The following is a 14,646-nucleotide window of genomic DNA, read 5'->3' on the forward strand; positions in this document are numbered from 1 at the left end:
ACTAAACACGAATTTGAGACATCCTCATCATGCTTTATGTAAGAGAATTAGCAGACGCTCATCTCCATGTGCCTTCAAAAGAGGAAACTAAGCAGACAGCCTTGTTAATTTAGCATATAGACTTGGAATACAGTACAACATCCATCATCTTATCAAAATTCAATTAAAATGTGAGTTACTGGCCAAAGAAAAGGAGCCAATTTTTTCCCTTCTTTCTCTTTATTATTTATTTATTTATTTATTTATTTTTCTTGAAGAAGAGTTCTTGGAACATCACTAAGCCCTTAATGGTTCTTTCATTATGGATGCCAATTTTGAAAGGGTAGTTTGAGGGTTTGAGTGGCCTCTTACGTTAAAAGTTAGAAATTCTGCCGTCACGTGGTTGCTATTAATTTAAAGTGTGTTAGCGCTAGCAAAGGTGGCCAGGTAAGAAGGTAATTTTAAGGTTTTTCTCCTTATAGGGACTTTTGATCTAATTTAAAAACTCTTTGGATTCTACAGGATCTTCTCTTATCTGGCGGGGAACGTGAACAGTGATTATCCACTTAGCCCAGATCCATTCTCTGATTTTTAAAAATGTGATTTGCTAACACATACCAGACTTCACATAGGGAGAAGGTAAGCCCACAGGTCCAGTAACAAGATTTGTGGTGTTAAATGCAATTGGGTCTCAAATTTTAAGCAGTTAAATGTCTTAATTTGTTCTTTTCTTCCCACCATAATATAATGAGGATAAACTTTGACACACAGCAGCTCTGCAAAGGGAAGATTTCTCCTTGTTCATTGTTTCTCAAATCAATCTTCTCTCCTGAAATTTGATTTTCGAAGTGCCTTACAGTCCTTAAGCCAGGTGGCTGCAATGAGTCCACTTGGAACATTCATAATCATCTGAAATAAAAGCACACTCTAGAAGCCAGATGCACTTAAGACAATCAAATGTGGTTAGTCACCAAGTAGAAATAACTCTTTTAACCTCTCTCTAACTGTGCCCTTTAGCCTACCAATTCCAGCACAGGTTGCCGAAGGGAATCACCTTGGCTTTGAAGTAAATAGCATGAATCTCTCTGGGTTAAGTACTTATGTGTCCTCTTATGCACAGCAATTCGTTTTTCTGATATTTTAGCCCAAATATTGTCAACTAGAGGCTTGTCTTGTGGCTGGGAGAAGGAAATCTACATTGTGTTATCCAAAAGATCCATCAGAAGACTGTCTATAGAGGCTATTTTCATCCAGGATTTAATATTTGAAAATTAAATATTATAATATTTTCCATATCAGTTGGTCCTCCATCTCCAAGAAAGGTTGACTGAGGAAGTGGTTTTTAAAAGTCAAAGAAATATAACACAACGTTAGATTTGTGGGGGAAACCATGAATTTGAATTTGACCACAACTGGCCATCTTTTGGTTTGTTTTTTTTGTTTCTTAACAAAATTGTGCTGAGACACAACTATTTCTCATTACTCAGTTAGCCCAAAGGGTAACTGGACTTAAATGTTTATGTAAGCCACATGTAAACTGAGAGCTGTTGACTTAAGAAGAGATATCACACTGCTTCCTTTTGTTTTTATTTCCTCCTAGATGGGAAAGTCAGGAGGTCGGTACTGGGGAACAATAAATAAGAAGAAAAGGGAAATTAATGCTATTAAATGTGGGAAAGTGTTACTAAGGAAAAACGGCAAAACCGATTGAAACAGTCTGGATGTGTGTCCCCTCCAAATCTCATGCTCAAATACAATTCCCAGTGTTGGAATTGGGGGCCTGGTGGGACGTGATTAGATCATGGGGACAGATCTCTCATGAATGGTTAAACACCATTTCCACAGTGATATAGGAGTCCTTGCTCAATTAGTTTGTGTGAGATCTGGTTGTTTAAGAGTCTGGGACTCCCCCCTCCCTCTTGCTCCCTCTCTGGCCATGTAACATGCGGGCTCCCTGTCGCCTACTGCCATGACTGGAAACTTCCTGAGGCCTTACCAGAAGCAGATACCAACCCCAGACTTCCTGTACAGTCTGCAGAACCATGAGCCAATTAAACCTCTTTTCTTTATAAATTACCCAGCCTCAGGTAATTCTTTATAGCAACATAAGAATGGTCTAACACACCAATCATATCCTTACACTGAAATAAACATAATAATATATATGTTGAAACCTCAAATCTAAGTACTGCCCAGGATGGAATTATAAGTATCTATGCTTATTTTAATGTGATTCTGTGGCTGAAACATAGCCTAATATTTCTGTCTCAATTGGGATACTTTCCATTGCAAGTAATGGAAAAACTGTCTCACACTGAATTCAGCAATAAGGAAACTTACAAGGTTTTATGAAACCGTAGTGGTGTGAATTCCAAAGGTGGTTAGTTTGGAGCTCAATAATGTCCTTGTGGGCTTTGTTTCTGCCATCTTTTTATCTACATATGCTAGTTACAATGTGGGCTTCACCCTAAGGCTGGGCCCTTTAAGGTTATAGGATATCTGTCAGTACAGTTAGATCCACATGCTTTCTCTTAATTATCCAGAAAAGAAAAAGAATGCTTTCCTTAACTCTTAACAAACGTTCTGAGATTCCTGTTGATTGGAACATCGATTGGTTTAAACCTGGGTTACTTGAACCAACACTTATGGCAAGAGGGTGAGATTAACTTGCTGGATTACAGCAATCAGAGCCCAATCTTGGAGCTGATGGAAGAGTCAATCCCACCTCAACAACTGCTATAGAATAAGTGTTGGAAAGGCAACAGATTTACCACTACAGATACTCTGAGAGAAAGGGAATTCGAGATTGCCTATTCTTGTGTTTTTTATTTTATTTTTTTTTAATGAGAGGCAGTAAATGATACAGTAGTAACTTTAGAGCTATCACCAATCTCACTGTTTTTATTGAGCCCTTTTCTGACAGATACTAGAGAAGATGAGATTGTGAGGTTGCTCAACGGTCTCCTCATTCAGGTTACTCATAATTTTCTTCTGTGACTCACATAGATGTACACAGACTCACATACTGGTTCAGTTCAAAGCATCAGAAATAATTCTTAAATTCTATGTAAGAAGATGAAGATCAATGATACTCAAACAGGAAATTACTGCAAATGTCTTACTAATAAATCAAAATGGTTTATTAAATGGTTCACAAAAGCAAAATATAATTTCTTACCTTACTTTTTTTTTTTACAAAAATAAACTAAGAATTTAGACAAGGCTGATTTTATCCTATTCAAAGGTTCTCAAAACAAAAAATACAATGGCATATATTAAATACTCTCTTTTTTAAAAATGTTAAGTTCTGGGATACATGTGCAGGTTTGTTACGGAGGCAAATGTGTGCTATTGTGGTTTGCTGTACCTATCAACCTGTCATCGAGGTTTTAAACCCCTCATGCATTAGATATTTGTCCTAATGCTCTCCTTCCCCTTTCCCCCACCACCCCTTAAGGGGCCTCGGTGTGTGTTGTTCCCCTTCCTGTGTCCATGAGTTCTTATTGTTCAACTCCCACTTATGAGTGAGAACATGCGGTGTTTGATTTTCTGTTCCTGTGTTAGTTTGCTGAGGATGACGGCTTCCAGCTTTATCCATGTCCCTGCAAAGGACATGATCTCATTCCTTTTTATGGCTGCAGAGTAGCAGAGTATTCCATGGTGTATATGTACCACATTTTCTTTTTTTTTTTTGAGACAGAGTCTCACTCTGCTGCCCAGGCTAGAGTGCAGTGGCCGGATCTCAGCTCACTGCAAGCTCCGCCTCCCGGGTTTACGCCATTCTCCTGCCTCAGCCTCCCGAGTAGCTGGGACTACAGGCGCCCGCCACGTCGCCCGGCTAGTTTTTTGTATTTTTTTTTTAGTAGAGACGGGGTTTCACCGTGTTAGCCAGGATGGTCTCGATCTCCCGACCTCGTGATCCGCCCGTCTCGGCCTCCCAAAGTGCTGGGATTACAGGTTTGAGCCACCGCGCCCGGCCCTCCACCACATTTTCTTTATCCAGAATACTCTATTGATACACCAAACAAGATAATCCTTGGGTCTAGAGTGGAATCTTGAGTCTAGAGAACCAAGGAGATCAGAATTCATGAGAGTTCCTTCACCAGCTTTCTGAAAGGCATTCTATTGTTTACTTTGTCTATTAGGGTAGACTGTCTGATGGCACTTTTTCAGTACTAACCAATTGTTAGTTGCCTAGTCTCTCAAATTCAGATTAAGGTGGATATGTGGGTTTTTTTGGTTTTTTTTTTTTTTTTTTTTTTTTTTTTGAGACAGAGTCTCACTCTGTTGCCCAGGCTGGAGTGCAGTGACGGGATCTCGGCTCACTGCAAGCTCTGCCTCCTGGGTTCACACCATTCTCCTGCCTCAGCCTCCCCAGCAGCTGGGACTATAGGCGCACGCTGCCACGCCCGGCTAACTTTTTGTATTTTTGGTAGAGACGGGGTTTCACTGTGTTAACCAGGATGGTCTCGATCTCCTGACCTTGTGATCCACCCGCCTCGGCCTCCCACACTGCTGGGATTACAGGCATGAGCCACCGTGCCCGGCGGATATGTGTTTTATAAGATAAGCTGAGGCCCACCAGCTCCATGGAAATCTTTGCCCATGGTGCAGTGCCTGAGATTTTTGCATATGAGGTTCAAAGTTTTCCCTCCTGAGTGCTGGATGAAGGTGGGAGAGAGAAAGAAAAGTTAAATATGGAAATTACTTTTCTTCAATATTCTGTCTCTTGACTACAATAAGTCTTATTGGGGGGTATTATTATTCTAGCACTGAAACACAAATGCTTCCACCATATTCTTGACAGTGTTCTTGATGAAAGCACTACTTTCCACTGGAAATTTCTTAGGAGAATTAGATCTTGAATAAAGAAGTCTAGTGAATTTCAGCCATGTTTGCTCTCAGCCACAGCTACCTGACCCTTAACTCACCTGAGCCTCCACTTCCTGCTGTCATAGTTCCAGATACAAGTATCCCAACTGATTTTATTTTATTATTATTTTTTAAGTTTTACCTTTGGAGACAGAGTCTTGCTCTGTTGCCCAGGCTGGAGTGCAATTTCGGCTCACTGCAACCTCCGCCTTCCGGGTTCACGTGATTCTCGTGCCTCAGCCTCCCAAATAGCTGAGACTACAGGTGTGTGCCACCATGCCTGGCTAATTTTTTGTATATTTTAATAGAGATGGGGTCTTGCCATGCTGCCCAGACTGGTCTTGAACTCCTGAGCTCAGCTAATCTGCCCTCCTCGGCCTCCCAAAGTGCTAGAATTACAGGTGTGAGCCACTGTGTCCAGCCCCAACTGATTTTATAGTTACCATTCTTGTGACTGGCCATCAAGAATTTTAAAAAGGTCTAAGAATTAAACAAAACAAAAACAAAACATGTCTGCATGTTGGTAAGGTATTTGTGTGATTTCCCAAAGGTATCAATTGTCCAGTCAATGTTTCTCAGAGTGTGTACTGTGGAACCTAAGTGCTAGAAGATGCTGAGAAGAGTCTGGAATAGAGCTTCTTAATGAAGTATAGTTAGACAAAGATGTGAGTTTAACAAATTTAAACAGGCTCCTGCAGAACTGTGTAGGCCTTTGCTATGCTTTCTATATCTCCAAGAAAAAGGATATGCAGCACTTTTTACTCAGGTGTAACCATGGAATCCGTTTCTTGAAGAGCATTTCATACAACACTCCTGAGGAACACAGTTTGGAAAACGTTCATCCCTGTCCAATTACCATGTTTGCTGTGAGTTTATGATCTGCCTGCCCTTCATCAGCCTTTGTTATCAAGTAGTCCCAGGATTCTATTCTACAACAACAACAACAACAAAAAAAAAAAAAAAAAAAAGGAAAAGCTTTGCCCTTTTCTTTTCAAGGAGTAATAGGATGGAATAAAGACTCCAAAGCAACTTTTTCCAAGAATGTTAGGTCTAATTCAAAATCAAAAGCCTCTGATTCATCTTCATTGTTGTATTTCTGAGGGCAGAGGACATTTGCCATTAACCTCTAACTGGATCTTAAAGTCCCTTCTGCTATGTAAATACATTGAGGCCATAACAAACTTGGGAGTGGTAACACTGTGGTTTTATACAACTGACGTAAGATTTTGCTGAAGCATTTTTTGTGACTCACTCTTAAGGCGAGGACAAATGCTACACACGTAAACAGCAAATGGAGATTAGGGTCTGGTATCAACTAGAAGTTCATGTTAAGACCTGGCTCTCCCCCATGGGAACAGAACTCTAATTATATATATTGAAGGACAGCAGCTGAAAAGCTCACAGTCCACTCACAGAGCAGCAACATGGCCGTACAATAGCCAGGCTCTCCCAGGACTGCAAATAAATGTTCTCTTTATTTAAGCCTAGACTACATTTCACTGCAGGGTTTTGGCAATTCAACAGATTCTACGAAACTGTCTTTTCTGGTGTGGATCTGGAAGGCTTTCCTTCTCTCTTTTGTAACTTTCTTATTTTTCCATATTATAAAAGCCATATAGATGGTCAGTGTGGAGAAAACACTCGAAAGTGTTCAGATAAAAATTTTAAAAAATCTATAATTACACTAATCAGAAATAACTGCTGTCAATATTTTGGCATATCTAATTCAATATTTCCTTTTCAGGTTGGTACATATTTATTTTGCAGAGGTTCTGAGAATATTTGTAAATTCTTTGTGGCCCTAATGCTATAGGCTAGAATTTATTTCAGGGGCAGATTCCCTCTTCTCAGAAGAGTTACTCTGATAAGCATATCCAGTAATATTGATACAAGTTAAGCAAGAGTTTTTTCATACTGTAGCCCTGAATATTGGTAAAGTAATTCTACAAGCTCAACTTTCACTATATTGTTACTAGTCCTAATGCATGGTCATCCTAATCGAAATGGCTAATATTTACCATATATGCTAAAATATTTATTTAATCCTATTTAAAATGCATGATCCTATTTAATCTCACAATAACACTATATGGTATGTTTTACTATTATCCCCATTCTGCAGATGAGGAAACCAAGACACAGAGAAGATAAACAACTTGCCTGAGGTCACATGGTAAGTGGTGGAGCTGGGACGTGAACCTGGACATCCCAACTCCAGAGTCTGTGCTCCTTCTTTAGACAGAGATATTAATTGAGATGTTTAGTAAGGTAAAGGCTATTTTTGCTGTGGGCTGGCTGTAAAAATCAATGTGATATTTGCTGGCTTTATTTGGATTCCTTTAGCATGTTTAAATACAAGGGTGCTCTCCTAGGGGTAGGGGTGGAAGAATGAGGGGAGGAGAGAGAGAATAGAAGGAAACTCTAGTTGGGAAAAGTGTGCCTCTCAATGTGGCAGCGGGCCAGAGGCCAGGAGCTAAGGAGGAAGGATGGATATGACTCCCTGTGAACAGGCATAGCCAATGGATTTTTAAGAGCAATGATCCGTTAATTCCAATTTGATGTTTTCCTTTCTTGTCTTGTAATTTGGCTATGCTCTCCTCAAGCCATATTTAAACTTATTAAACCATGAGAGGCCCCTGTTAGCTGGTCTCTGAAGAATAAAACAGTGGTGGGTTGTATCCATGTTCAGGGCTTAGTTGGACTGAAGAGAGAGAATTGCATATAGAAGGAAAGATGAAACAGGCAAAAGTGATTGAAGAAGAAGCCTGGGGCAGCCACTGAGCAAGAACTGTGGAAAACCAAAACCAGGGCACTCTGAAGATCAGATATAATTGCAGAAAGGGCCAAATTTCTTATTGTCCTGTAGAATGGGGCATGGATTTATGCCTGGATATCATGGGAAGGCATGGCCCTATAAATCTTGAAAACTGCAGATGCTCGGGTTACATATATAATACAAAACATGAGACATAGTTTATATATATATATAATAGATTTGACTTATAAAACTTGAGTCATGTGCATAGTTTGATATTATGGCTATTTCTTTATTTTGGGACAGGGTGTTGCTCTGTCACCCAGGCTGGAGTGCAGTGGCACGACCACAGCTCTCTGCAACCTCTGCCTCCCAAGTTCAGATGATCCTTCCACCTCCTCCCGAGTAGCTGGGACTACAGGCTCATGCCACTACAACCAGCTAATTTTTCTGTTTTTAGTAGAGATGGGGGTTTTGCCAGGTGGCCTAGACTGGTCTCGAACTCCTGGGCTTAAGCGATTCTCCCAAAGTGCTGGGATTATAGATATGAGCCACTGTACCTGGCCTCATAGCTTTTTTAAATGTAGCATTTTATTGTGGGTACTTTAATAATTTAAAGTAAATGTTTTTGAAAATGGAATTTTTCAATGGCAGGATGTTATTATAAAGATATGCCATAATTTTCACAATGATTTCCCTATTGTTAGACATCTGGGATGTTTTCCAATTTTTTGCCTATGTAAATAACAATGGGACAAGGATGTCTATTATCACCAATTACTGGATAGCTTAACAATACAATATGACATGAAAAAATGAGAACATAAAAAAATAATCTTTTTTGTGGATGATGATTAACATAGAAAATTCAAGAGATACGATAAACAATGCATCAGAACTAATAAAGGAGTCCAGCAAAGTTGCTGGGTCCATGATTAACATAAAGAAATTGGTGGTATTCTTGTATATGAGCAATACTAATTAGAAAAGTATAGTCTATAAATTCAATTTTCATCAAACTCCCAAGACATTTTAGAGTTTACAAGCTTATCCTAAAATTTATATGAAAGAGTAAAGATCCAAAAATAGCTAAGACAACTTCGAGAAAGGAAGTTTGCCCTTCTAGATAGCAAGACTTAATATAAAAATATGGTAATTAAAATAGTGCCATATTAGTGTAGAGATATACAAATATATTAATGAAATGAAATAAATTCCAGAAACAGGCTCTTACATATATGCAAATCAGTATCCCACAGGAGTGATATTACAAATCAACAGGGAAAGGATGAGTTTTTAAACAAGGAGTTCTGGGAAAATCGACTATCCAAAGAGGAAAAACGTTAGATCCCTACTTCACTTGATAAAGATCCAAATGCCAAATTCAAAACTTTAAGAATTTTAAAAGAGTATGTAGCAGGATACCTTTATGCAAGGAATTGGTAAAAGATTGGGATCTAGGATATTTACACAACCCCTAAAAAGCTCTATGAATAATAAAGCCATTTGGTCGGGTGCGGTGGCTCACGCCTGTAATTCCAACACTTTGGGAGGATGAGGCAGGTGGATCACCTGAGGTCAGGAGTTGGAGACCAGCCTGGCCAACGTGGTGAAACCCTCTCTCTACTAAAAATACAAAAAATTAGCTGGTGTGGTGGTGCATGCCTGTAATCCCAGATACTGGGGAGGTTGAGGTAGGAGAATAGGAAATTGGCAAATGAAATGAACAGGTAATTCACAGAAGTGGAAACTGGTCCATTTCTGTGCTCAGAAGTCCAATAGAGATGAAAATATGCCCAGTTCAGCCTCACCAGTAGTCAGGAGACATAAATTCAAGCAATGCCTTCCATCAGAAAGGCAAAAAAATTAAGAAACCAGAGATACCAAGTTTTGAGTATGATGTGGGGAAACAGGATCTTCTATGTTTTGTTGAACTATTTGGAGCAATCACTTTGGAAAGCAGTTTGTCAATATTTAGTAGGGTTGAAGGTACTCATAACACAACAAAACTTATGAATAAATGTGAAAACATAAAAATGCAATGAAGTTGATAGCCCCTGTGTGTCCTCCTTGATAGGGGTCCCCTTCCTCCTACAGCAAATCCTGAATTTTGTTTGTGTTATTCCTTCGTTTTGATTTGCTCTTTTATTATATTGGGTACTCCCAGAGACTATAGGCTTAGTTTTCTATTGTCTTTGGGCTTCATATCAATGATGTTGTACTGTATGTAATTACGGGTGCCTTGCTATTTTAATCTTATATTTTCTGAGATGCACCTAAATATATGTGTGTACTCTGCAGTTCACTCATTTTTCACTACTAAGATAGAATACTCTAATATCCAAACTGTACTGTGAAGGACTTTCTGGAACGTGTCTCCCAGGGCACATGGGTGAGAGTTTTCTTGAGCTTCTCTAGAGTTTAGGTTAAGGCATTTATGTTCTAGAAGTGAAATTGCTATGTCAAGGGGTATGAGCTTCATCAGCTTCACTAGATAATACAGAATTGTCTACCAATATATATTCTTTTTTTTTTTCCTTTTTTCTTCAACTTTTATTTTAAGTCAGGGGAACATGTGCAGGATGTGCAGGTTTGTTACATAGGTAAATGTATGCCATGGTGGTTTGCTGCACAGATCATCCCTTCACCTAGGTATTAAGCCCAGCATCTGTAAGGTATTCTTCCAGATACTCTCCCTCTCCCCACAGGCCCCAGTATGTGGTGTTCTCCTACCTGTGTCCATGTGTCCTCATTGTTCAGCTTCCACTTATAAGTGAGAACATGTGGTGTTTGGTTTTCTGTTCCTGTGTTAGTTTGCTGAGGATAGCAGCTTCCAGCTCCATCCATGTCCCTGCAAAGGACATGATCTCATTCCTTTTTATGGCTGCATAGTATTCCATGGTGTATATGTACCACATTTTCTTTATCAGGTCTATTACTAATGGGCATTTGGGTTGATTCCGTGTCTTTGCTATTGTGAAAAGTGTTGCAGTGAACATATGTGTGCTTGATCTTTATAATAGAATAATTAATATACCTATACCCAGTAATGGGATTGCTGGGTCAAATGATATTTCTGCATCTAGATATTTGAAGAATTGCCACACTGTCTTCCACAATGGTTGAACCAGTTCACACTCCCACCAATAGTGTAAAAACCTTCCTTTTTCTCTGCAACCTTGGCATCGTTTGTTGTTTTTGACTTTTTAATAATCGCCATTCTGACTGGCATGATATGGTGTCTCATTGTTTTACCAATATACAATCTTATCAGTAGTGTATGAGCTCCCGTTGTTCCATATCCTCACTAACACTTGTCTTATCAAAGCTTTAAATTTCTATCAGCTTGGCTTGTATAAAATGGTATCTCATAACGGCTTAAATTTATATTTCCTCCCTAAAAATATGGAATATATTTGTGTGTTTTGCTATTCACGTTTTCTATGAAATGCCCATCATGTCTTTTGTTGTTTTCCATTGATCTGTTGTATTTTTCTTATTGATATTCTGGAGTTATTTATTTTGGATACTAATTGTTGATTTATGTCCACAAATATCTTCTCTTGGGTTGTAGCTTTTTAAAAACTTTCTTTTCACCATATAGAAGTTCTTAATTCTTAAAAAAGCTAAATGATTTCCTGTATTTTGGGAGATAGGAGGAGTCTTGTCTTACTGTTTTTGTTTGTTTTGTAGAGACAGGGGCTTCCTTTATTGTCCAAGCTGGTATTGAACTCCTGGGCTCAAGTGATACTCCTGCTTCATGCCTCCCAAAGTGCTGGGATTATAGGTGTGAGCCACTGGGGCCAGCCATCAATCTTACTGTTGTTTTAATTCGCATTTCTGTATAACTAGTATGGTTGAAAATTTTTTGTTATTTATTGGCCATTATATTTCTCTGTGAGTCTATGTATGTTTTCTATTGATTAGTAAAAGGCTTTCATAGTTTATGGCTATTAGCGCTTTGTTATATTTGTTGGAAATATTTTCCTCAGCTTTTCATTATTTTTAAAATTTGCCTTCAATTCTCTTTATTATGTATTTAAACATATTTAAGCCTATCTTTTCTTTTCCTGTTTTGCTTTTTTTTTTTGCACTTAACACGTTAATCTACCTTGAATTAATTTTATTGTAAACAGATAATGTTAATCAACTATCTCTCCTCTGGCCATTGGCTTGTGACACTATTATTATACACTAAAGTTTTTATGTTTATTTGGATTTGTGTATCATATTCATTGCTGTGACAGTTATAATTAATCAATTCTTGCCTGAGATATGTACTTTATTTTCTTTACAGTAAATTTTACTGTTGGGCAAGGCAAATTCCAGTAAATTTTACTGTTGGGCAAGGCAAATTCCTTTGATTATTCGTTTTTTAAACACTTTCTTGTATCATCTCAGAAAAGGCATTCTCCATTTGTCTAATCAATGATTCCATGTTTCCCAGAATGTTATCCTATCAACAAGATGAAGTTTCTTGATTTTCAAGGTATCAGACAATCACAGATTTTCATGGATTCAGGAGGAAGTGTTCAATACTCCAGGGTCAGAGGTTGGGATAGTCATTAATTCCATAGCAAAGGAGCATGAGTGTAGTGCTTGAGAAAATGTTGGGTAGATGCTCCCTATAGCTCTATAGCGTCATCCTCAGTCAGCCAAGGTGTTTTCTAAGACCACGGGACCTGCTGAAATAATTCCCTGTCTACCTGGTGAATAACAAAGGACACAAGCTATCACAGTCAATGCCATTATTCCTGCTGAAAAACTGGAAACACTTTCATTCATGGATCAATGGATCTATTTGCAGTGAAATAATATTGCGGTATGGGAACCAATGTGGGGTGCCGTCAGAATCCTTTCCCCATCGGAATGGTTAGAAAGAGACCCTCCCTTTGCTCAGGGCTGGGCTGTTGAGTTTGAGTTTGAGGTTTGGCTGTGAAGCAAAAGTTGAGTGGGACAATGTGTTATCTATCAGGCAGCACTAGTTTTTCCTTGACTCTGGAAAAAAGACTTTGGGAGGGAAAAGGAGGTTTTGGAGATGGTACGTATCTCCATCTCCAAGGAGAGGTCAGTGGGCTCTGGCCAGGGGTGTGGTTGGCACAGAAAGACTCCTCAGCCTCTACTGCAGCAACCACCAAGGTGTCCAAAGCCTTGCCACAAAGAAAAGCTCCACTTTTCTTTCCAGAGTAAAAAATCAAATCACAAGAAAAAAAAAATACTGCTGTGATTCAGATACTTGTCCCCTCCAAACCTTATGTTAAAATTTGTTCCTCAGTGTTGGAGGTGGGGCCTAACGGGAGGTGTTTAGGTCATGGGGGTGGATCCCTCAAGAATAGATTGAAGCTCCCACTCAAGGGTGAGAGAGTTCTCGCTCTGTCAGTTTCCATAAGAGCTGGTTGTTAGAGACAGCCTGGCATCCCCACTCCCACCCGCACCTCTTGCTTCCTCTCTCACCATGTGATCTCTTCATGTGCCAGCTCCCCTTCACCTTCTGCTATGAGTGGAAGCCATCTGCGGACTTGATCAGATGCAGATGCCCAATCTTTACAGACAGCAGAATCAGGCAATACTTTATTTATAAATTACCCAGCCTCAGGCATTCTTATAGCAACACAAAAGGGACTAAGACAAATAGTAAGTCCATTTGAATATTTGTTTATATGTGTAAATTTACTATAAAAACAGTGTTCTAGTCTCTGTTTGGGTGCAGATGAAATCCTACCAAGGTCTAGCTATGGTCAAATGTCCTCCTAGTTGGTCTGGAATAAGATTCCAGACACGGGCACCAGGAATAGTTGGATAGGAAATTATCCTGATCCACCCTGATTGGGGACAGAGGGCAAAATACACAATTATGTAAAATCTTATACTCATCCAGAATAAGCCACTTATCCCTCTGATACTTCAGTCTCTCACCTGTAAAATGAGGAGGCATACATCTATCTTCTCACATGCCAGAAATGCTATTTGATAAGTAAAACAATGCTTGCAAAAGCGCATTTGGTAAAATGATGCCAAACAAATTTAGGAAAAATTATAGTGTGTCTATTTGCACACTTTTCTGTCCTTTTGAGTCACTCAGAAGCATGAACATTTACCATTAAGGGGAAGGGCACAGTTGGGCAAAACACTGAACATGGGCATTTGTGAAATAGTAATGTTTGATGACAATGCACAAATACTGCTACCTAAAAGTGTTATGAATCATAACAGTATCACCTGATGATTAATGGCTCTATTAGCTTCTTTCTCTGTGTGACCCAAGACACTCTGAAAAGCAAATATTTTGCATGGCCATTTCTTGATAGATTTTTCAAAAATAAAATAAAATGATCAAATTAGTAGCAGTTGATAGAAAAGCAAAGAGGAGACTGAGCTATAGGTTGGAAACTAGTGGCCTCAGAACAAAATTGGACTTGCACATATATTTTGCTGAACCCTGCAATTTTGGATAGCACTGTGTTGGAAAATGTTTGAAATTGTCAACATTTAAAAACCGGAGATTTCACATAAAACGACTGATGAAGCCAAGTAGCTGCCTCTTTCTTTAGACAGAACAGTTTGCCACACTCCACGCTGCTCTCTACTGTCCTCTTCTGGTTCTCATTTACAATGTCTAACTGGTTACCTGGTTCGTAACCCCTCTAGTCATTTGAGTTTATAACCACTACCTTACATAATGCCAAAGAACGGGGAAAGGAGCCTTGATTTGGACTCTAAAAGGAGTCCTTAGGTCTTGAAGAAAGTCCATGGAAAGAAAGCTAGTTCAACAACCTTGAGGCAAAATGTTCATTTTTGAATAAAGATATTCTTCATAGACCTCATATTAGAGTAACAGTCTTTGTTTCGAAATGCATTCTAGTTCAATGGGCTTTCATTTAAATAACAATGAAAATATTAAGTTCACCTGATAGCTACTAAAACTCTCTTATGAGAAGAATCCACTTTTCCATGCAAACAGCAGCAACTACTAACTGTCCACCAAACTTGGCAAAAAGAAGACAATGCATGGTGGCAATTAGAATAGCACATTTTGGCCT

This window comes from Macaca nemestrina, chromosome 3, assembly GCF_043159975.1.
Source record: "Macaca nemestrina isolate mMacNem1 chromosome 3, mMacNem.hap1, whole genome shotgun sequence".
Classification (NCBI taxonomy): Eukaryota; Metazoa; Chordata; class Mammalia; order Primates; family Cercopithecidae; genus Macaca; species Macaca nemestrina.